The 23,638-nt window shown below is 40.9% G+C and overlaps 1 non-coding gene across 1 annotated transcript; it reads left to right on the forward strand.

The window, feature by feature from the left end:
* The first annotated feature begins 15,032 nt into the window (after positions 1-15,032).
* On the forward strand, positions 15,033-15,139 carry LOC114391359. Its single transcript, XR_003662149.1, has one exon. It is a non-coding gene; the product is annotated as a small nucleolar RNA R71 (small nucleolar RNA).
* The last annotated feature ends 8,499 nt before the right edge of the window (positions 15,140-23,638 follow it).

Consider the following 23,638-nt stretch of genomic DNA (forward strand, 5'->3'; position numbering starts at 1 on the left):
CACAACTGTGTCTGAATGGCAAAAAGGTGTGCGGAATGACCATAATTTGTCTGCACATGTCATCGGGCCCGCCGCCTCTGGATGACAAAAGGGCGCAGAATGACCATAATTTGTCTATGCGTGCCATCGGACACAACTGTGTCTGAATGGCAAAAAGGTGCGCGAAATGACCATAATTTGTCTCCGCATGTCATCGGGCCCGCCGCCTCTGGATGACAAAAGGGCGCAGAATGACCATAATTTGTCTCTGCATGCCATCGGACACAACTGTGTCTGAATGGCAAAAAGGTGCGCGAAATGACCATAATTTGTCTCCGCATGTCATCGGGCCCGCCGCCTCTGGATGACAAAAGGGCGCAGAATGACCATAATTTGTCTCTGCGTGCCATCGGACACAACTGTGTCTGAATGGCAAAAAGGGTGTGCGGAATGACCATAATTTGTCTCCACATGTCACATGACCTCAGGGTCAGTATGACAGAGATTGTGAGGCGGCCGACAAAAGCAAGGCTCTTGCTCCTACGTATCCTCAATGAGGAACTCAGACCTACGTAGTTCTAGATAACTTGTGAGACTTGAAAAAGTCTCCACCGGAAAATGCTGACACCTCCGGAAAGGGCGCAGATGACCACAATTGGCCTCCGCTCGTCAATCACACTTGGGGTCACTGGATGACATGGTGCGGATAACCGTAAGGTGTCTCCGCGGGTTACCAGCTTTTGGGTCATGGTAACAAAAAGCGGTGCGGTCGACAAAAGCGAGGCTCCTGCTCCTACGTATCCTCCAATGAGGAACTCAGACCTACGTAGTTCTGGATAACTTGTGAGACTAGAAATAGTCTCGATGTTTTCTTCACTAAAATGAAAATGTGCTTTAGTAAAGAGATAAAACTTCAAACTAATCAGATCAACATATGCTTTTCGAACAAAAAACAATGTGTCTACCGGGGAAGGAGAATCTGCCGATGAAATTTTCTCATAACCACAAATGAGATTTTGGATGTTTAGCATTTCGTTTCTAAATGACCATTTAGAGGAAACACCGGGTTCGACAAAAATAGAAGAAATCCACTCAAAGTGTATCAATCTCGCACAGGTAAGTGTTTCATCCTAATTCCAAACCATAGATATGTCATGACTTGACTTTGCAAATTATTTCCTATCAAATCAAAAATTACATGCGTGATCATGGATCAATAGGACTTCCCTTGGGAATGGGCTCTTTTGGTGGGTTTTTCGGCTTTTGATGATGATTTTTTTTTGGCTTTTTCCTTTTCTGTTCTTGTTTGACGCGAGGCGAGCAAGTCACCGACGCACAGGATTTTGGTTGGTAATCAAAGGGAGAAGACCACTTTAGGTCATGGTTTCCTTTCCTTCCTTTTGTTCATTTGGTGACAATTCTGTATTGTTCAGATATTGTCTGGTCAAAAGACCTTTCTACACATTTCTTCTAGTTTCTTTGATCAGGAACTTTCTTTCCTTCCTTTTTTTACTTTCTCCCATTCTTTGGTTGGGAATTTTCTTTCTTTTCTTTTTGCTTTCTCCCACTCTTTGATTGGGAATTTCCTTTCTTTTCTTTTTGCTTTCTCTTTGATTGGAAATTTTCCTTCTTTTCTTTTTTTGCTTCCGAGGGTAAGGATTGACATTCTCACCCTGGGTCAAGGTTTATGGTGAGTCAGGATCTTGGCTCAAGGCTTGTAGAATGGCTAGACATGATACATGTCAGGGTTTGGTTTGGTTCAAGGATAAAAGGGATGCCCCACATTATTTCCATGACACAAATGCAAAAATGATGATTTGGAAACTTTATGCAAAACTGGTCATGTATGCACCTATGTGGACACTCAAGTGTCAAATTTTTATGGTCATGTGATGCTAGGGCTCAGGATTCATTTCCTCTATTTTAAATCAACCCAATGTTTCCAAAATATGTTCTTTTATCAATTTGTGCATTCATCCGAGTCCATTTCGGGCGTCCGGGAAAATTTTCACAACATTCACCCCTCAGGTGTATACACATTTTTTTCAAAAACTAGTTATGATCAATGAATTTTTTCAAAGAAAAGTTGGAAGTCATCTCTTTTCAAAAGCATGTTGGTTTTTCAGCTAGACAACTTAATTTTTTTTTATCATTATCATTTGTTTATTTCTTTTTCTTGTTTGTTTTTTTTTTTCCTTTTTTTTTCATGAGGTATTTTGCTACCTAAACATGTGTATATTTTTGTGAGGTATTTTTGCTATATACACGCATATCCAAGGTATCTTGCTACCTAAACATACATATATATGTTTTGTAAGGTATTTTTGCTATATACATGCATATCCAAGGTATCTTTCTACCTAAACATACATATATATTTTGTGAGGTAGTTGTTTGCTACCTAAATTACATACATGCATATCTAAGGTATTTTTCACTACCTAAACACACATACATATATTTTGTGAGGTATGACTACCTTCCGAGCTTGTGCTTGTTTTATTTAAATTCCCAGGATCATGAGCAACTAGCTGCGTCCTACTATAAAAAGTGATCAAATAACAAGCATAGATTCAAAAGGTACTAGGTTGCCTCCTAGTAGCGCTTCTTTAACGTCTTGAGCTGGACGCCTTATGACTTGTCGGTCACTGACCTAGTACTTTGCTTACATTTGGCTTTGGACTTGGTCGCCTATTGGTCGGCCATGTGGTGTAGGCAATACTCAAACCTTTTTGTGGATGAGCAGAGGTGAACTCTAGAGGTGATGGCGGTGCGTCTGTTGTCCGCTGCCGGCCATCCCCAGGCTGCTATGGTGTTTCGCCCTGCGCCTGCCTGAGGGCGCAGTACTTCTTGATGAAAGCTCGATTGGTAGGGGGGCCTGATGACCTTGCTGGGGGCGACAGGCACTCCCTAGAACTGACAGAGACCCGTATTTAGAGCTGGCAACTCCAAGACCCTGCTGGCCTTCTTCGGGTCCACTAGGTGTCTTGCAGGCACAATCCCTGCAAACAATAGATGACATCAGAAATCAGTTGGGGGAGGTGCACACTTACCTATGCCACGACGACATGAACTTGCTGGGGGAAACGGGCGCCCTGTAGGGCCGACAGAGGCCCGTAACTAGAGCTGGAAACCCCAGGGCCCTGTTGGACTTTTTCGGGTCCACTGGGTGTCTTGTGGGTGCGATCCCTGCAAATAGTAGATGGCATTAGAAATTAGTTGGAAATAATGCATACCTACCTATGACGGGACGGCACAGACCAACTGATACTTCCGCAGGGGGAGATCAGCATTACGATCACTGGGCAGAATGTTGCTAAGTAACAACGTCATTTATATCGGTGTAAGAGTGGTCATGTTGGTGCGCATGATCCACACTCGTCTCTTTGCAGCGGCCCGGGTGAAATCTTGCCCCGGTATGCATAGTAGCTGCGTGATAGCCTCCCTCTCTGGTTGTGCTTACACAGTTGGTCGCCCTCCAATATTAGGGGGTGGCCCAGGAACCGTTAAAAGGAAACTACTGGTCCCTTAACCAGGAGTGCAAGTCTCGGTTAAGCATTTAAGGATAGAGGACCTTAAATTCTCTTAAGGTGCGGATGTGGAGCACACTGAAAATGAGGACACGTAGCCCTCTAAAGGTGAGGGCGTGCAGCCCTCTCAAGGCGAGGATGTGTAGTCCTCTGGAGGTGAGGGCGTGTAGTCCTCTCAAGGTGAGGGCGTACAGCGCTCTGTTGGCGAGGATGTGTAGTCCTCTCAAGGTGAGGGCGTGCAGCCCTCTGAAGGTGAGGACATGCAGTCCTCTGATGGCGAGGGCGTGTAGCCCTCTCAAGGTGAGGGCGTGTAGCCCTACGAAGGTGAGGACATGCAGTCCTCTGATGGCGAGGGCGTATAGCCCTCTGAAGGTGAGGACGTGTAGTCCTCTGAAGGTGAGGGTAAGTAGTACCCAATGTGAGGGCGTGTAGCCCTCTCAAGGCGAGGACATGTAGTCCTCTGGAGGTGAGGGCGTGCAGCCCTCTGATGGTGAGGATGTGTAGTCCTCTCAAGGTGAGGGCGTGCAGCCCTCTTTTGGCGAGGACGTGTAGTCCTTTCAAGATGAGGACGTGTAGTCCTTTCAAGGTGAGGGCGTGCAGCCCTCTGTTGGCGAGGACATGTAGTCCTCTAAAGGTGAGGGCGTGTAGCCCTACGAAGGTGAGGACGTGCAGTCCTCTGAAGGCGAGAGTCTGTAGCCCTCTGAAGGTGAGGACGTGTAGTCCTCTGACGGTGAGGGTAACTAGTACCCAAGGTGAGGGCGTGTAGCCCTCTCAAGGCGAGGACATGTAGTCCTCTCAAGGTGAGGACGTGCAGTCCTCTGAAGGCGATAGGTACAAGTACCCAAGGGTTCACCCTTATGAGAAAGCAAGAGATCGACTCATCGAGAGGGTCGGTCATCCCAAATCCACACGACTGGATATTAGATGTAGGAAATCTATGCAGTTAACATGATTTTTAGGAATGCTGATGCATGCAACCTTTGTCTTGAAATGCGGTAAATGCAGACTTCATATGAAACAATGCAATGTAATGGAAAGTTGTACAATGTTCATGGCATTTTTTCCCTATTTTGTGATTTTGATTTTGATTTGATTTTTTTTTTTGGAAAACACAAATTGACTGTCCTTTTGAAAGAGGTGATAGTCCATGCAACCTTATCCTATCTTTTGCAAATCTCTCCGAGAACTCCCTCGGAGTGTGTGTTCTGTTTGATTTGACCATTTTGGAATGACGGCAATGGAGTCGTTTGATGTTTAATCAATCCATTGAAATTCCAGGGTTTGTCCCCTTTTTTATTATTATTATTTTTTTTATTTTTTTTAAAAAAAACATCGATGGGTGAGAACTTCTAATATGCCCCTAGGTTCACCTGAGGCTCATGCACGATGCCCCTCATTGCCCCAGTGTAAGGCTTTGAGGTACCAATTGTTATCTTTCGTCATGACCTTGTAGCAAGGAACCTATTGGGTGAGAACTTCTAATCTGCCCCTAGGTTCGTTTGAGGTTTATGCATAGTGCCTTTCATTGCCCCAGTGTAGGGCTCTAAGGTATCCATCGTTGTTTTGTTTTCACAACCTTGTAGCAAGGGAGAATGAAAGAAGCAATTGATTTTTGCAAAAAGAATTTTCCAAGGACGAGAAATAGTTGAAGGATTTTTTCAGTTGATGGATTAAGTCAAATGACTCCTATGTAGAAGCAAGATGTTTTGATGTTTTGATGATGCCGAAGGATCAAGTGCTTCTAAGTTTTATTCGAGACAAGAAATCAAGATATATGATCAAGTTGATCTCTAGAATCTTAGGAAGAAGTTTCCAAATTGAAAAACAAAAGGTTTGACCAAAGAATTCTATCATTTCAAATTGAGATTTGCTCTCTGGTAATCGATTACCAGCAGTTGAAAATGTTTTAATTCAAATTTTTAAAACCTGTAATCGTTTACACAAGTCTTGTAATCGATTACCAGAGGGGATTTTCGGAACATAATTTCCAAGAGTCACATCTATTCAAATGGTTTATGAATGGTCATCAAAGGTGGCTTGGAAGCACGAATTTAAAGAGAGTTTTCATTGCCCACAAAGTTTATCCTCTCAAAAGATTAAGAGTTTTTCTAAACTGAACTGTCTTATCCTCTCAAAAAGATTCCTTGGTCAACCACTTGCATATTCAATAAGGAATTTTGATTGTTCTTCATTGTACAATCTATCCCTTTTAAGAGAGATTTCTTCTTCTCTTCTTCTTACTTCTGAAAAGGGATTAAGAGATTGAGAGTCTCTTATTGTAGAGGATTCTTGAACACAAGGGAAGGGTTGTCCCTGTGTGGTTCAGACTTTGTAAAAGGAGTTTTACAAAGAGAGTGGAAAATCTCAAGTGGGTTTCTTGAGGACTGGACGTAGGCGCGGGAAGTGGCCGAACCAGTATAAATCAAGTTTGCATTCCTCTCTTCCTTTAAACTTCTTTTATTGCTATTTATCTTTTGCTTTAAAGAAGTTTATTTTGATTTGTCTTTTGAGTAATTCATGTTAAGGGTGCATTGTTAATCCAAAAAGAAAGAGTGATAGTTCAATTGGGGAATAGTCTTTGCATCTTAATTCAACCCCCCCTTTCTTAAGATAACTGAGGCCATTTGTCCAACATCCTATTCTTGATAACTCACTTCTCTCTAAAAAGACAAACTTTCCGGAATGAGGTCACATGAACGTCTTGAAAACACAGGCAATCAAATGCTCTTTTTTTTCTTTTTGAACCCCCTTTTTTATTTTGGAACTTATTTGTTTTGAACTTTACTCGTTGTTTTACGGCAACCCCACCAACGTACAAGACGAGTAATCTCTGATTGAACGGTCTTGGAAGTCAGCACTCAGGAGCGCATGTCGCTCGAGCAAACAAACCAATGGCTCGCACCTGAAAATCCTGATGAGTCATTAGAGACATCTAACAACAGCTTTCAAAATTGCCCCATGTGTGGCATCTCTTGTCAATGTCAGGATTTACACGCGATTCTCCTCAAATTTCAGCCAGCCCGCATCAATTAGACTTCACACTTTATGCTTCGGGGTCATACAATGCTCAATGGAATGCCCCGGGGCTCCTCCATGATAAGCACACGTTGCGTTCGAGTCGTATCCTCAGAAAAATGGAGGTTGAGGAACCTTGGTTGGGGTTATGGCTACCATTGAATTATTGAGTGGATATGGGATCAAGTTTAGCATATGACAACGGAATTTGGGGTGAACCCTACAGGCTTTTTGCTGCAAAATTCCTTTTTGTTGGTGTTTTTTGGTTTGTGCTAAAGGTGGTCTTCGTCATTGGAAGTGCGGTAGACAAGCTTTGTGGTTGATTTAGGGATGGCCTTTGTGGATAACTGGGCGGTGGGTAAGGAAGAGGTTTGTTATTGGCTGAGTAATGACATTGTTGGGTTGGTGGGAAACTTGGTCGTATAGGAATGGCAGTCACAGCATGGGTTTCTCCCTCTTTCTCACCCTCTTCATTTGCCCCAGTTTTCTCATTCGTCCAAGCAGGATGACTAAATTTGCCTTTTTTCAGATCCACATCGATCCTTTCACTGGCAAAGACCAAATCCTCAAAGCTTTGAAGGTGTGTAGCCTACCATTTTCCATAGTAGAATACTGGTAATGTGTCTACTATCATTGTCATCGTTTTTTCGTCATTGAGGTGCCACTTTGAGCTGCCAGGTTCTCCACCTTTGGGCGTATTCTTTGAAAGATTTGTGCCCCCTTTTTACACATGTTCTGTAGTTGCATCCTATCCGAAGACATTATATTGACACTGCCTAACGAAGGCAACCACTAGGTCCTTCAAAGAATGGACTCGGGAAGGTTCCAAGTTAGTGTACCAGGTAACAGCTACCCAGTAAGACTTTCTTGGAAGGAATGTATCCGTAATTCCTTATCTTTTGCGCATGCCCCCATCTTCCGATAATACATCTTTAGATGGTTCTTGGGGCAAGTAGTCCCCTTGTACTTGTCAAAGTCCAGCACCTTGAACTTGGGAGGGGTGATGATATTGGGTTCTAGGAACAACTCTTTTAGGTTAGCAAAGGCATAATCTTCACCTCCTTCAATGGCCCTGAGCCTTTCCTCTAAATGATCCAACTTTTCCATTTCTGCCATAGCACGAGGGTTTTTACTTGTTGTGGAATGCAAGAGGTGTAGCTGGGGGTGATACTGAGGGCCTTCCGAAGTGTTTTCAAGGGGTATACCACCAACTGCTTGCCCTTCAGTGGCATATCCGAGCCAAGGCTCGAAGTCGGCTAGATTGTGATGGGGAATTTCATGTGTCTCCCCCACGGTTTAAGAGACATGTGCATGATCAGTTTGGGGTTGTTGGCTCTCAAAGGGTATAGGAGTGGAGTTATTGACATTCTTATTGGGAGTGTACGCCACATTGGGTGGCGTATAGTTGAGAGGCAAGCCATATGGCGGGAAGGCGTGCTCGTTTTGAATTTGCACATCATGGGGGCCGCCCATACTTCCCAAATCTTTGCCTACCATATCTGAGGTTGGATGGTTCATTGATGCCGGATGGGGACGTCGGGTTCACCTTAGCAACAACGCTGGTAGCGGCAATTGCAACCGCATTGTTAAGTGAACAATGCAATGAGCAATGCAATGAGCAATGCAACCAATGAACAACATGGATGTATGCGAATGATGCACAGTTGAAGTATTGCGAATTTGTACACTGGATATGGGGTTGAATCAATTTAGATTTTCAACATGGTCCATGACATCTTTGTCAAGGTGAAACTGGAAGTAACAAGGACATCAACAATCCTAAATATGTTTAGCAGTAGACGAAGCAGTGATGTGACTCGATTCATCTTTTGCCCCAATTTTGCAAGACGGTTACTTCCATATTTCAACTTGACTTGATGAACCTTTTTGTAAAAGCATGAGCTTGGTTCAACCCTATAATCCAAGGAATGGCAATTCTGATCGCCAATACTTCAACAACATCTCATAGGGATGAATGACTCGGGCATACTTTAAGCTTATGCACGGAAAATGTAATTATGAAATTGAGATGCCCGAAGAAACACCATTTCCATGCATTAGGTACCATGTTCAATTATTTTGTCTTGTTGTTGTGCGTTTTTTTTTTTTTTAGAAATGGGTTTATGATCCCAACATGGTTGGCTCATGGTGCCTAACACATGCAACTAAGAATGTAGTGTGAAGTTTCATGCTTCCCCTTTTTGTTTTGTTTTGTAGAGGAAAACGCAAGGATGAGCAAACATGAAAACAAATGGTATGCAATTTTGCAGATCAAAAAGTTTGTTGAACGCATATGCATGATGATGCCATGACTCATGCAAAATGTGAGGCTGTAATATGATAACAGACAAATGCAGGAACGATATATTCATTATGATGCCATGAAGAGATGTTTATGCGATGCATGATATGAATGCATTTACGGACACGAGAGCCCAAAAAATTATCTCTTCTTACTTGCGCATTTGGGGGTGCAGTGCCCTATGTGTACATTTAAGAAGGTGATATGGACCTTCCGGCTTCCCGTGACAAAGGACGAGACCAACATACAATGCATGTTAGAGATAAAATGCGGGAGTGACTTGATTCGCACTGATTTTTGGAGTAAAAACGTGGGATAAACTCATTTTATTCAAAAAGTTATAACTAGTCAAGATCTGAGCGACAATACAAACTTCCTAGCGGTTTCTAATCATATAGTCCATTAAGTCTATCATATGCTGACAATAGCTGAGAAGCCCGTGGATCTCCTCGGGGGCGGAGTAGGTGTCCGCCATTGCTTTGGCCTTGGCTAGCAATCGGGGAAGTTCTTGACTCCTGTTCAAAGTAAGAGCAAATCGGTCCATCCACATTGTTGCCTCTTGGTGCAATGAATCTATTACCCTTTCCCTTGCTTCCCTTTCTGCTGATATCTTGGCGTACTCATCCTCTAGCCTTTGCTCGTGAGTCGCCGCTAGATTTAGCTTCTCTTTGCACTCATCGATGATGGCCCACATATTCCCTTCAGTCTCGCTTAACTGTTGGGACAAATTTCTTTTCGACTTAAGGCAAGCCTTTAGCTCGTCCTTCAAGATCATGCCTTTGACCCGTGATGATTCCTTTCACCTCTTCAGAGCTTGAGCTCATTATTGCTGCCCTATAAAGCCCCTCAAAACTTTGCTTTGGTCGTGTTCTTCCTTTCAGGCCTTCTTGGTTTCTCATTCCAAGGCTTCAGCGGTGGCCATATTGACGTCCCTTAGTTCATCATTCTCTTTTCAGACTTTGATGGCTATGGACTTGAACTTCTCTTCGACTACCCGGGCTCTTTCAAGCTCTGCCTTTAGGGCTTGTACCTCATCACTTTCTTCCGAAGTTTTAACCTCATCGTCTCTCACAGTCTTTAGATTTGGGAGCCAATCCAATCCTTGTGTTCGGACTCTCAGCCACTTATGATAGCCGTCGATGATCCTATTACTGCTTCCCCTAAGCTCTCTGTCCTTTCTTCACGCCGCATCCCATGCCTTGCGAACTCCTTGGAGTACCCTCACGTTGTGGTCACTGAAACCCCGTGCGATGAAAGGCGTGATGCTTTCGTCTAATGGCAATCCTCTCATGGGGTAGCCAAGCTGTCTTATGGCGAGGACGGGATTATAATTAATACAACCCCTTGTTCCCATCAAGGGAACATTTGGACATCCTTCGCATGAAGATAGAATCCTGATTCTTCCTTCCTTCTAGTGAGGGAACCAATTAACAGACGCCCCTCCATGATAGCCAAGAGTTGGAAAAACCGGAAAAGACGCGATCTACGAACTTTTAAGTGAAAGGTTCGGGAGTTGTATTTACGCACGGGGAAGGTGTTAGCACCCCACACGTCCGTCACAAGGGACGACAGCCTTTAATCGAATGTGCAAACATGACTTTGATTTTTACGTTCCCTTTACGTTCTTATATCTTTTATGCCCTTTTTTATATTTTTATTTTTTTGTGGTCGACAAGGGTGTTTTCCCTTTGCTCCTACGTATTCCTCAATTGTGATGAGGAAATCAGACCTACGTAGTTCTTTCGGAACAAAGTGTTTGGTTAAGTTGTTTTTGTCTTTTTTGCAAAATATGTTTTTATAGAACAAAAGGTCATTTATGGTGTTGGACCATTAAACGGTCTTTTGATTTTGAAAGGAGAGAAACGTTAAGGCGTTGGACCATTAACGATCTCTTGTTTTTTGAAAGGAGAGAAACGTTAAGGCATTTGGACCATTAATGATCTCTTGGGGTGGTCGACAAAAGCGGGGCTTTTGCTCCTACGTGTCCTCAATTGCGATGAGGAAATCAGACCTACGTAGTTCTTGCAAAAGCGGTAAAGTTACATGTTGATTTTATGCTTTTGAACAGTCCATGTTAACCGATAAAAGCAAAGAGGACCGTTTAAGGCGTTGGACCTTAAAACGGTTTTTAGTGATTTTTCGGACAAAACTTGATTTGTGAGTCTATTTTAGTCTTAGTTTCACTTTGGTTATTAATCAATTCATTCAAGGAAACTTCCAAAGAAAAATGTCCGATTGATTTTTTTGGTTATTTTATTCAAAGATATTTTGATTATTTTATTATTATTTTTCAAGATATTTTGATTATTTATTATTATTTTACTTTTTTAGGTTTAACCGAGGTTATAGCGTGAACGATCGGTTAGATTTCGTTTTAAAAGTGATTAAATGAGATTACAACACAAATGATCGGTTGAAATTCATTTTATCATTTATTAGGTGAGAAAACGACTTAAAGAAACGGTAAAAGCGCGTTAAAGACAGAAGAAAAGAAATCGGAAATGAACGAAATAAAGATGAAAGCTTAAAAAAAACAAGAAATGAATTGAAAGTCTCGGATTCGAAAACTTACCCGTTGAAGAACGGTGAAGAACGGACGAAAACCTTCACGGATTTGTTTACGGAAACATCTCGAAAGCGTTACGGAAGCACCTCGGCTTGAATTTTCTTCACGGAAACAATTTTTTTCACCCAAAACAGCTGAAATACATAGCCAGGGGGCTGAGGGATCCTTAGAACAGCCCCCTTCAGCCTTTTTATAGGAAAAAGGGGGAGGAGGTTGTCGCCCAGCTCGCCCAGGCTCCAGAAGCAACCCAGCTCCAAAAAACACTCTAGAAGGCCCAATTCAAAATTTAGAAATTGCTATTTGCACCCCCCAATTTTGATAAGTTCACCCCTTCTTTCGTAATTTACGGAAAAGTTACGGAAGCATATAGGACTTGATTTTCTTCTTTTTTTTCTCTTCCGTCTCACCCGTATTAAGTTAATTATGCTTATTTAGAGTTATGGGAATTTTACGGAAGCATTACGGGTGTCCCGGAATCCCATTTTTCAACAAAACGGGGGGTGTGGTTGCCACCTAGCTCGCCCAGGCGAGCTAGGTTACTTCAACCTTAAGCAAGAGATTGCCCAGAAACCTCTAGAAGGGCCCAGATTCGAAAATTACTATTTGCACCCCCCATTTTACTAAATACACCCCCTTTGCCGTTTTTTTGGTGATTTTTTTCGTAATGTTACGAAACTTTACAAATTTCGTAACGATACTTGTTTTCTTTCCGTAATGTTACGGAACCTTGCGGATTACATAATCATCCCTTTTTTGACTTACGGAATGTTACGGAACCTCACGAATTGTGCAACGATGCTTCCTTTTGATTTCCGGTGTGTCATGGAACCTTACAGATTGTGCATCAATACTTTCTTTCAGTTTCTGGAACATCACGGAACTTCACAAATTGCCTAATGATGGGTGCCAAGCACCTCAAAATGACCAAATACAAGTTGCATGCCACCAAGCAAAGGTCCCCGGACGAAATTAGGGTATGACACCCCCCATACTTAAACAACACATTGTCCTCAATGTAGCACAATTAAAAGATTAAGAGCAATTAAACCATCAATGAGAATCAGACAAATGTAATAAAAGTAAAGGAGGAGATAGGAAAAGAAAAACTCCCTAAGTCATGGTGGAAAGGAAGTAAGCTGAAGTAAGGAGATCTTTTGAGCAAGGACAACCCCAATGTGTAATTGGATGCATCACACATTAGCTCAAATGGGGCTGTCCAATCAGGAGCCTTGCTAAAATCTCTTATAAAGCTCCTGTAGAATCCTGCCAAGCGTTCAAGCATCTGGTCAATGTATGGCAATGAAAAATGGTCCTTTTTGGTAACCTCCTTCTTCACTACATCAAGAATTACCGGGTTGAGTCTTCTCTGTGGCTGTCTTACTGGTTTAGCCCCATCCTCTAAATTTATTCGATGCATACATGTGGATGGGCTAATACCAGGAATGTCCGCCAGGGTCCAACCTATAGCCTTCTTATGCTTCTTGAAAATTGATAACAGCTTCTCCTCTTGCTCATCAGCAAGGGAGGCAGATATAATTACTGGAAAACTTTTGCTATCATCAAAGTAAGCATATTTTAAATTTGATGGTAGAGGCTTCAATTCTGGTGTGGCCGGTTGGATAGTGGTAGAAAGAGATGATTTCTCAGCCTGCACCTCATAAAGAAAGTCAGAGGTATGTGTACTTAGTGAAACATGGTTAGTTCTATCTAACTCTATAAAATCAATCTCAAGAGGTAAAACATCACCAAACATGTAATCAATATCAAATTCAGATTCATTCTCAGCATTAAATTCAGACAAATGTTCAAGTGCAAATTCAGATTCAATGCATGAAGAGTGACATGCATGCAGATTAGAATGAAGATCAGTCATGTATTCATCAACAATATGGTCAATTATTTCAACACGAAATACAGAAAGATCTTCAGATGGGTGTTTAATAGCATCAAGAATATTAAAATGAACAGTTATATCACCAAACTCCATAGATAGTGTGCCTGCATATACATCTGTCTTAGTTCTAGTAGTTTTAATAAAAGGTCTGCCTAGAATGATGTGAACTAATCCTTTAGAAAATCCCTCCTCCATATTTAAAATATAAAAATCAACAGGGAAAATCAGCTCACCAACTCTAACTAAGACATCCTCTATGAAACCAGCAGAATAGGCAACACTTCTATTAGCTAAATGAATTACCACATCAGTTGACTGCAAAGGACATAGAGATAGAGAATTAAAAATAGACAGAGGCATAACACTAACAGAAGCTCCTAAATCTAGCATGACATTGTCAAACTTATTGTTCCCTATAATACAAGGTATGCTGAATGTACCTAGATCTTACATTTTTCAGGGATTTAGGGAACAGATTTACCAATCAATGCGGAGACATTTCTGCCCATACTAATTCTTTCACTTCCTTTAAGCTTCTGCTTATTAGTGCACAACTCCTTCAAGAATTTAGCATATCTTGGAATTTGCTTTATTGCATCCAGCAGAGGTATGTTTACCTATACTTTTCTAAATGTTTCCAAGATCTCCTTCTCTGCCTCTTCCATTTTTTTGTTGGAAATTGCTCTTGGAGGGAATGGAAGAGGGATATGCTGCTTCTCTTTAGATTCACCTGCATAGAAATTGTTAGGTAACTTACTCTTTAAATTTTTGTCATCATTTTTTTCAGGAGTAGAGTGAGGTTGGGCAGGTTCATTTGCAGATGAGAAAGATGCTACTGGTTGAGGTCCTTGACACTGCTTTCCTGACCACAATGCAATGGCACTCACATTTTTGGGATTTTGGACAGATTGAGAAGGTAATCTATCAGAATTCTGGGACTGTTGTTGATTTAACTATGTAGCCAACTGTCCCATCTAATTAGTTAATCTTTGAATGGAGGCTTTGGTCTCTTGTTGAAACTGCATGTTTTGCATAGTCATTTGCCTCACAAGTTCTTCAAGGGAAGGTTGCGGCAGGGCCTCAATTGTTTGCTGTTTTTGGGGCTGTTGTTGTTGTTGTTGCTGCTTGATTGGTGGAGGAACGTATGGTGTGCTTGGGCCAGAACCATTTTGAAAATAAGGTTGTTGTTGTTGTTGCTACTGCAGTTGTGAAGGATTCGACCATCTAAGGTTGGGATGATTCCTCCATCCGGGATTGTACCTGTTGCTGGAGAGTTCATAGTTATTCTGTTGTGGCTGATTTTGGTGCTGAGGTTGAGGAGGTCTGTTGTAGATGTTTGCAGCATAAGCTTCAAGCTGTTCAATTGCATCAAATTGTTGCACAGAAGGGCAAAGGTCTATGTGGTGGTTGGCAGATGAGCATAAACCACAGAGTCTGGCGACAGGTGCAGATTTTTGATTCATGGACAGTTGGGTTACCAGGTTAACCAAGGCATCTAGTTTACCTTCAAGCTTCTTAGTCTCACCTGATGAAGATGAATTTGTGGCTACTTCATGTACTCCTCTAATGACAATAGCATCATTTCTGGCACTGAATTGCTGGGAGTTAGAAGCCATCTTCTCAATTAAATTTCTGGCTTCAGCAGGGGTCATGTCTCCAAGGGCTCCCCCACTGGCAGCATCTACCATACTTCTCTCCATGTTGCTGAGTCCTTCATAAAAATATTGGAGGAGAAGTTGCTCTGAAATCTGGTGGTGAGGTCAACTAGCACATAATTTTTTAAATCTCTCCCAGTATTCATATAGGCTCTCTCCATTGAGTTGTCTAATGCCTGAAACATCTTTTCTGATGGTCGTGGTCCTGGAAGCAGGGAAAATTTTTCTAAGAATACTCTCTTGAGGTCATCCCAGCTCGTGATGGACCTTGGAGCAAGGTAATATAGCCAGTCCTTTGCCACTCCCTCTAAAGAATGAGGAAAGGCCTTCAAAAATATGTGATCCTCCTGGACATCTTGGGGTTTCATGGTGGAGCAGACAATATGAAATTCTTTCAGATGTTTGTGCGGGTCTTCACCTGCAAGGCAATGAAACTTTGGAAGCAAATGGATCAGTCCAGTTTTAAGAACATATGGGACATCCTCATCAGGGTATTGGATGCACAAGCTTTCGTAGGTAAAATCAAGTGCATCCATTTCCTTTAGAGTCCTCTCACGGGGTGGAGGTTGTGCCATGTTCTCAGAATATTCAAAATCAGAATGTTCAAAATTATAATGCTCAAAAGGTACTAAATGATGTCTAAATAATCTATGAAATGTCCTATCTATCTCAGGATCAAAGGATTGTAAGTCGGATGGATTTCGTCTAGTCATACACTAAATTCAGCATGCACAATTAGTTGCCTTCTTATGCAAGTAATAGTATAGGTTTGAACTACAACTACCATTAAATGATGTCCAAATGACTAGAAATTTTGTGAGCAACCTTATAAAATGATGAGAAGATAGCACATAAAATTTCAAACAAAAATTCAAAGTCTAAATATAGAATCTAAAATTGGTAAGTTAAGAAAAATAAGAGAATAAAACTTGGAAAATAAAAACATTTTGACAGAATCACTTTTTTTGGACGATGGAGACTTCAGCCAGCCTATGGCAGGTTGCTATGGCATAGGAAATTTTTTTCTACCCCAAATACATATAAAATAATTGCGATTTTGATAACCGGAGCAAAAGTTATGGCCGTTTGAAGTTTTGACAAAAATCAAATTTGCTATTTTTTTGGAACTTTCAAATCTGACCAAACTAAAGGCTCTAGTTATTTTTCTCACAAAATATGGATTAAAAGAAGTTACTACAAAAAAATTCAGCCAAAACTAACAACTCTTGCTACTAAAACAAAAAATCCCAAATAATTTAACATGGGTGGTCGCTAAAATCCGTCACTACATGATTTCCACTACTACTCTGTTATGCCGCAAGCAAAAGTGGTCGCTAAATCCGTCGCAAAACACTATTCATAGCAAAACACCCAAAATTGAAACAGGGGAAGCGCTTAACAGAAAAACTAAAACAGAACACACACTAAACAAAATACCAAGACACTAAACAACACTAACACACACACACTAACACAACACTAACAATTAAACATAAAACACGAAAGAATTAAACACTAACACGACACTAGCTATTATGAACCTTTGGACACTACTCCCCAGCAACGGCGCAAAATTTGATCGAGGCCGTACCCGAATCAAATAAATATTAAAATGTAATAACTAGGAAGTGATCCTAGGTCGTTTCCCAATGAGCAATGATAAACCAAATGTTCATAACAGATAGTAGGAAATAGTAACAAATTGGGGGGGGGGGGGGGTTGTTTGCTTTTGTAAATTAAACAGCGAGTAAACTTAAATTAGAAAATATCAGAATTAAAATATGTTGCTTCCCCTTGATTCACAAGCAAGTCTCTTATCCTAGGTTACGAGAGTTTATCCTTATTCAGTTCAACCACTTAATCCAACCCTAAATTAAATTACTAAGCGAAATTCAACATAAAACATTTATTATGTGATTAAGAATCACATACACCAAATACTCATAAATGATCATTAAGCATGAACGTAATTAAGCATAGAGACAATTAATCAAGCACTAAGCATGCATGAATTAATAGCAACAAATTTAGAGTAATTAGTGAAGAGGAAAAAGAACTGAACAGAATTTAACAATAATAATAGAACCTCAAAGAGAACTGTGCTTGATCCTCAAGAGAAAACAACGCTGGGGACTTAGCCTTCCATTAATCAAATAGAGAACAAAATTTTATTTCTAAAATGAAAAGTCAAAGCTGCAATTGTAAAAACCAAAATAAAGGAGAAAGAGAAGAGAGAGAGGAGAGAGAGAGAGAGAGCTAAACTAGAACCTTGGTGCTGTTATATAGTTTTTCAGCCACAAAACTTACAAATCTGTTTTAAATCCAAGCCCATAAGTAAAATCAAATCAAATCTAGATAAGATAAGATAAGATCTAGATGAAATAATATCTACATGCGATCAAATCTAAATAATATCTTGATAAGATAAGATCTAATTTTGTAGAATAAAATAGTCTGCCCTCTTCAAGTCCAAGCCCAATTCTGGATTCAAGCCCAAGCCCAATTCTAGATTCAAGCCCAATGCTTAATTAATTCCTGAATTTAGATTAAAAACATCAAATTAGCTGAATGGGCCCAAATAATAAAACTGCCTAATTAATTTGACTATTAAGATTAATCAATACTTAAAATGGTGCAAAAAGGGTTAAGAAATAGGAGAAAATAATGGCACATCACACCCCTATCATTCAGGCACCTGATTGGACAACCCTATTTGAGCTAATGTGCGATGCATCCAATTACGCATTAGGGGCTATCTGATGTAAGCTCCATTGGAGCTTGTAGGCCTAGGATCTTCTTCATCAATGGATTCCTTTGCTTCTTGGAAGATGAATGGCAGCGGAATGGAGAAGGAAGAGAGAGAGAAGAAGCCACTTCAAGGAGAAGATGAGTCTAGAAGAAGCTCACCACCATAGGAGGCCATGGATAAGAGCTTGGAGGAAGAATGAGATGAATGAAGGGAAAGGAAGAGAAGAGCGCAAAATTTAGTGCCTCAAAAGAGGTCTGAGCTTTGAAGTTTAATTTTCAAATAATCAAAGTTGAAAAATGCACACACATGACCTCTATTTATAGCCTAAGTGTCACACAAAATTGGAGGGAAATTTGAATTTCAATTCAATTTTCACTTGAATTTGAAATTGAATTTGTGGAGCCAAACTTTAAAGCCAAGATTTCACTGATTATGATTAGTGAATTTTAGTTATGGTTTAGCCCACTAATCCAAGATCAATTCCCAGATTTTCCACTAAGTGTGCTTAGGTGTCATGAGACATGTAAAGCATGAAGGACATGCACAAAGTGTGACTATATGATGTGGCAATGGGGTGTAGTAAGCAAATACTCACCTCCCCCTCTAAAATTTAATTGGATTGGGCTTCTACCAATTCAATTAAATTTTATTTCCCAACACACACATTAAATATTCACTTAGTGCATGTGAAATTACAAAACTACCCCTAATACAAAACTAGTCTAGGTGCCCTAAAATACAAGGGCTGAAAAATCCTATATTTCTAGGGTACCCTAACTACATTATTGAGCCCTAAATACAAGGATCAAATATAATGACATCCTAGTCTAATATGTACAAACATAATTGTACCCAACCTTGGCCCTTGGGCTCAGAAATCTACCCTGAGGTTCATGAGAACCCTAGGGCCTTCTTCAACAACTCTAGCCCAATCCTCTTGGAGCCTCTTGGTCATGGCTCTAGTGACTGGTCCCTTCCTAGGGAGGATTACATCATCCCCTTCCCCTTGAAGAGGATTTGACCTCAAATCTGTTAGTTCCTCCTCCTCAATATCAGATCCACCTGCGAAAGGAGTTAAATCAGAAATGTTAAAAGTTATGCTGACTCCATACTCTTATGGGAGGTCCAACCTATAGGCATTGTTATTGATCCTCTCCAAAACCTGAAATGGTCCATCCCCTCTTGGGCTAAGCTTGGATTTCCTTTTAGTAGGAAATCTATCCTTCCTAAGATAGAGCCAAACCCAGTCACCGTCATTAAGAACTAACTCTTTTCTTCCTCTATTGCCTTTAGTTGAATACACCTTTGTTTGGTTCTCTATTTGGTTCTTAACCCTTTCATGCAACTTCTTTACAAACTCTGATCTAGATTCCCCTTTTTTATGTATAAAAGAAGTGTCTAGTGGGAGGGGAATGAGGTCTAATGGTGTTAGGGGATTGAACCCATAGACAACCTCAAAAGGGGATTGCTTGGTGGTTCTATGAACCCCCCTGTTGTAGGAAAATTCTACATGAGGAAGATACTTATCCCAAGACTTATGGTTGCCTTTCAAAAGAGCCCTTAAAATGGTGGATAAAAACCTATTCACTACCTCTGTTTGCCCATCAGTTTGTGGATGACAAGTGGTAGAGAAAAGAAGTTTAGTTCCTAGCTTAGCCCATAAGGTTTTCCAGAAGTGGCTAAGGAACTTAGCATCTCTATCTGACACAATGGTTCTAGGCAAACCATGGAGTCTCACAACTTCCCTGAAAAAGAGTTTTGAGATGTGGGAAGCATCATCCACCTTGTGGCATGGTATAAAGTGTGCCATCTTGCTAAACCTATCCACCACCACAAAGATAGAGTCTACACCTCTTTGGGTTCTAGGAAGCCCAAGGACAAATTCCATACTAATGTCTACCCAAGGTGCAGAGGGGATGGGTAAGGGTGTGTATAGCCCATGAGGCATCACCCTAGACTTGGCTTGAAAATAAGCCACACACCTAGTGCAATGCTTATGGAGATGTTTCTTCATATGGGGCCAATAAAGCGTTTCTTTGAGTAAGACAAGGGTCTTATCTATCCCAAAGTGGCCCATGAGCCCACCCTCGTGGCTCTCTTTCACAAGTAATTTCCTAATGGATCCTTGGGGTATGCAAAGCTTTCCCTCTTTGAACAAATACCCCTCAACCAAATAGAATCCATCTTGGGCCTTTTTCCCACAACTCTCGTAAATGGGAGAGAAATGTTCATCTAAAGCATACAAGTCCCTAATATTATCAAATCCTAAAATTTGGGCTCCTAGGGAGCAAAACAATGTGTGTCTCTTAGAGAGGGCATCAACTACCACATTTGTTGTTCCCTTTTTGTATTTGATAACATATGGAAATTTCTCTTGGCACTCTCCCCATTTTGCATGCCTCTTGTTTAACTTGCTTTTCCCTCTAATGTACTTAAGTGATTGATGATCACTATGAATGACAAATTCCTTGGAAACAAGGTAATGTTCCCAAGTTTGGAGGGCTCTTATTAAGGCATAAAGCTCTTTATCATAGGTGGGGTAGTTGAGGGTGGCACTATGAAGTTTTTCACTAAAATAGGCAATAGGGTGCCCACCTTGTAACAATACAGCTCCAACTCCCACTCCAGAGGCATCACATTCTAGCTCAAAAGTTTTAGAATAGTTAGGAAGAGCTAGAATAGGTGCCTTAGTAAGCTTTTCTTTAAGCAAAGAAAAGGCTTGCTCTTGTTTTTCACCCCAGGTAAATGCCACATTCTTCTTCACTAGCTCATTGAGAGGTGATGCAATTGTAGAGAAATTAGGAACGAACCTTCTATAGAAGCTTGCTAACCCATGGAAGCTCCTAATATCTCCCACACTTTTTGGGGTGGGACATTCTTGGATGGCCTTGATTTTCTCAGAGTCCACTTGGACCCCATTTCTACCAACTACAAACCCTAAGAAAACTATATTATCTACACAAAAACTAAACTTCCTATATTTGCATAGAGGGTGTTTTTCCTAAGGACTGAAAGAACTTGCCTGAGATGTCCTAAGTGATCATCTAGGCTCCTACTGTACACTAAAATATCATCAAAATAAACAACTACAAATCTACCTATGAAATCCCTTAAGACATGATACTTAAGCCTCATAAAGGTGCTTGGTGCATTAGTGAGCCCAAAAGGCATCACTAGCCATTCATAGAAACCAAACTTGGTCTTGAAAGCGGTTTTCCACTCATCACCCTTTTTCATTCTGATTTGGTGATACCTACTTTTAAGATCAATTTTTGAAAAGATATTGGCACCATGCAACTCATCAAGCAAACCATCAAGTCTAGGAATGGGGTGCCTATACTTTACAATGATGTTGTTGATGGCCCTGCAATCCGTACACATTCTCCATGTACCATCCTTTTTGGGCACCAACAACACTGGCACAACACATGGGCTTAGGCTCTCTTGGATCCAGCCCTTCTCCAATGATTCTTTAACATGAGACTCTATCTCCTTAGTCTCCTGAGGGTTAGTCCTATAGGATGGCCTATTAGGAAGGCTTGCTCTTAGGACTAAATCTATTTGGTGTTCTATTCCCCTTAAAGGAGGTAGCCCAGGGGGTATCTCTTTGGGAAATATATCACCAAATTCATGTAAGAGTTCTTGGACCTTTGGGGGTAAGGTCTCAAATGTAGGAATTGTGGAAGTGCTAAGGGATATTTCCCTTGATAGCAGAAGGTAGAAAGATTGTTTAAGAAGGAGTGCTCTTTTAATATCACCTTTTGTTGCAAAATGATTTTCCTTCTTAACAATCTTCTTTGAGGAATCCTTTTCCTCTTTTTCCTTCCCCTTGGCCTTTGAAGACAAGGCCTTACTATCCTTCTTTTTCTTTTGTTTTTCTAGTTTTTCTTCCTCATCCCTCTTATCTTTCATAGTTAGTTGATCTTTGGCCACCTGTGAAGGTGTTTGAGGATGCAACATAAATTTAGTGCCAAGATGGGTGAGGGTAATCTCATTAGTTAGGCCATTGTAAATGATCTTCATATCAAATTGCCACAACCTTCCTAAAAGAATATGTCCTGCTTCCATGGGAACTATATCACAATTAACTTCATCCTTATATGTCCCAATGGAGAAAGGTACCTTCACTTGTTGGTTAACTATATTTTCCCCTTGCTCATTGAGCCATTGAAGTTTATAATGTTTTGGGTGGGGAATGATAGTGAGGTTCAACTTGGAAACTAATCTTGTGCTACAACAATTGCAACAAGATCCACTATCCACAATGAGAGAACAAGTTTTATCTAAAATTTTGCATCTTGTATGAAAGATGTTCTCTCTTTGGGGTTGAGATAGATCACAAGATTGAACCTCCAAGGAGCCTTCTAACCATTAAGAGGTCACCTTCTTCATGGGGGTAAACTTCCTCACTAGACTCTTCACCCCTTACTTCATCTTCACTTCCACTAGAGGAAGGGCAAGAAGTAGTCTCCTCTTGACTACTATAAATGTCTTGACCCCTCATGATCATGGTTTTCTTTGTGGGGCATTGAGAAGCAATGTGACCTCTCCTAAGACATTTGAAGCATTTAATGTTGCTAGTCCTTTCTTGGGAACTAGTCTTAGGGGTGTATTTCTCTATGGTCTTACCCTTATCTTCCTTGGGTTTTGAAGGTGCAGCCCCCAAAATTCCATGGGCTTGGTCCTTCCATGGGCTTTCTTTTAAGTTGTAGGTCCACTCTTATACAAAGTTGAACTAGCTCATCTAGGTCCCTATATGGAAGGAGTTCAACCTTGTCCCTCACTTCCATATTAAGCCCACTAAGGAACCTAGCTATGCTTGTTCTTTCCTCCTCCCTAAGTCCAGCCCTTAAAAGGAGTAGTTCCATTTGCTGTCTATATTCTTCAACACTCATACTCCCTTGTCTAAGCCTTTGGAGCTTGTCCATAAGCTCCCTTTCATAGTAGGAGGGAATGTGCCTCTTCCTAAGGGCACTCTTAAGATCATTCCAATACTCTACTGGAGGATCCCCATGAATCCTTTGTTCCCTAACAAGGGAAGTCCACCAATAGAACAATGATTTATTAATGATCAATGAAATACCATGCACCTCAGAAGAAATAATGCCATCCTGAATTTTTAAATTGCTGTAAAAGAATTTGACAAGTTCAGGATAATAAGGCAATTTTAAAGACATGAAATCAACCAAGCCAGAGTTTTGAAACACTTGATAACAATCAAATGTCTCATCATTGAAGAAAATTGAGAAAGGTACCGTAGACGTTGATCATCGGAAGAAAACAGAGTGGATGATCTTGGAGATGATAAGGAGGGATGGATAGGTGCTGTGGGTGCTTCAGACGGTCCGTGGCGGTGATGGCCAGCAACAGCGGTGGTGGAGGATGATCCCTTTCTCTTCTTCGATGATTCTGCCATTTGATGAAGTTTTAGTGAATTTCAATTGGTGGAATCGAAAGAGGAGTGAAAATAAGGAAGATTGGGCTTTACGAGACGTATTTTGGTGAAGAATTGAGGAAGATATGAGGATTTGAAGATTAGGGATAAAGGAGGCACGAGGGAGAGAGTGAGGTCGCGCATCGTGACTGGTTTCTTAGATATTTATAGAGGAGGACGAGATGTAATCGATTACAAGGTGTGGTAATCGATTACAGGAGTAGTAAGTTTGAAGATTAGGGATGAAGGAGGCACGAGAGAGAGAGTGAGGCTGCGCAGCGTGACTGGTTTCGTAGATATTTATAGAGGAGGACGAGATGTAATCGATTACAATGTGTGGTAATCGATTATAGGAGTAATAAGACTTCTGGTAATCAGTTACAGGATGTTGTAATTGATTACAGTCTGCCTGTTCTTGTGTAATCGATTACACTGAATGGTAATCAATTACCAGAGCATAAACTAAGCTAGTTCCTCTAAAAATTACCTATGTCTATGCTAAATACATCTAATA

The sequence above is a fragment of the Glycine soja genome, chromosome 16 (assembly GCF_004193775.1).
Source record: "Glycine soja cultivar W05 chromosome 16, ASM419377v2, whole genome shotgun sequence".
NCBI classification, from domain to species: Eukaryota; Viridiplantae; Streptophyta; class Magnoliopsida; order Fabales; family Fabaceae; genus Glycine; species Glycine soja.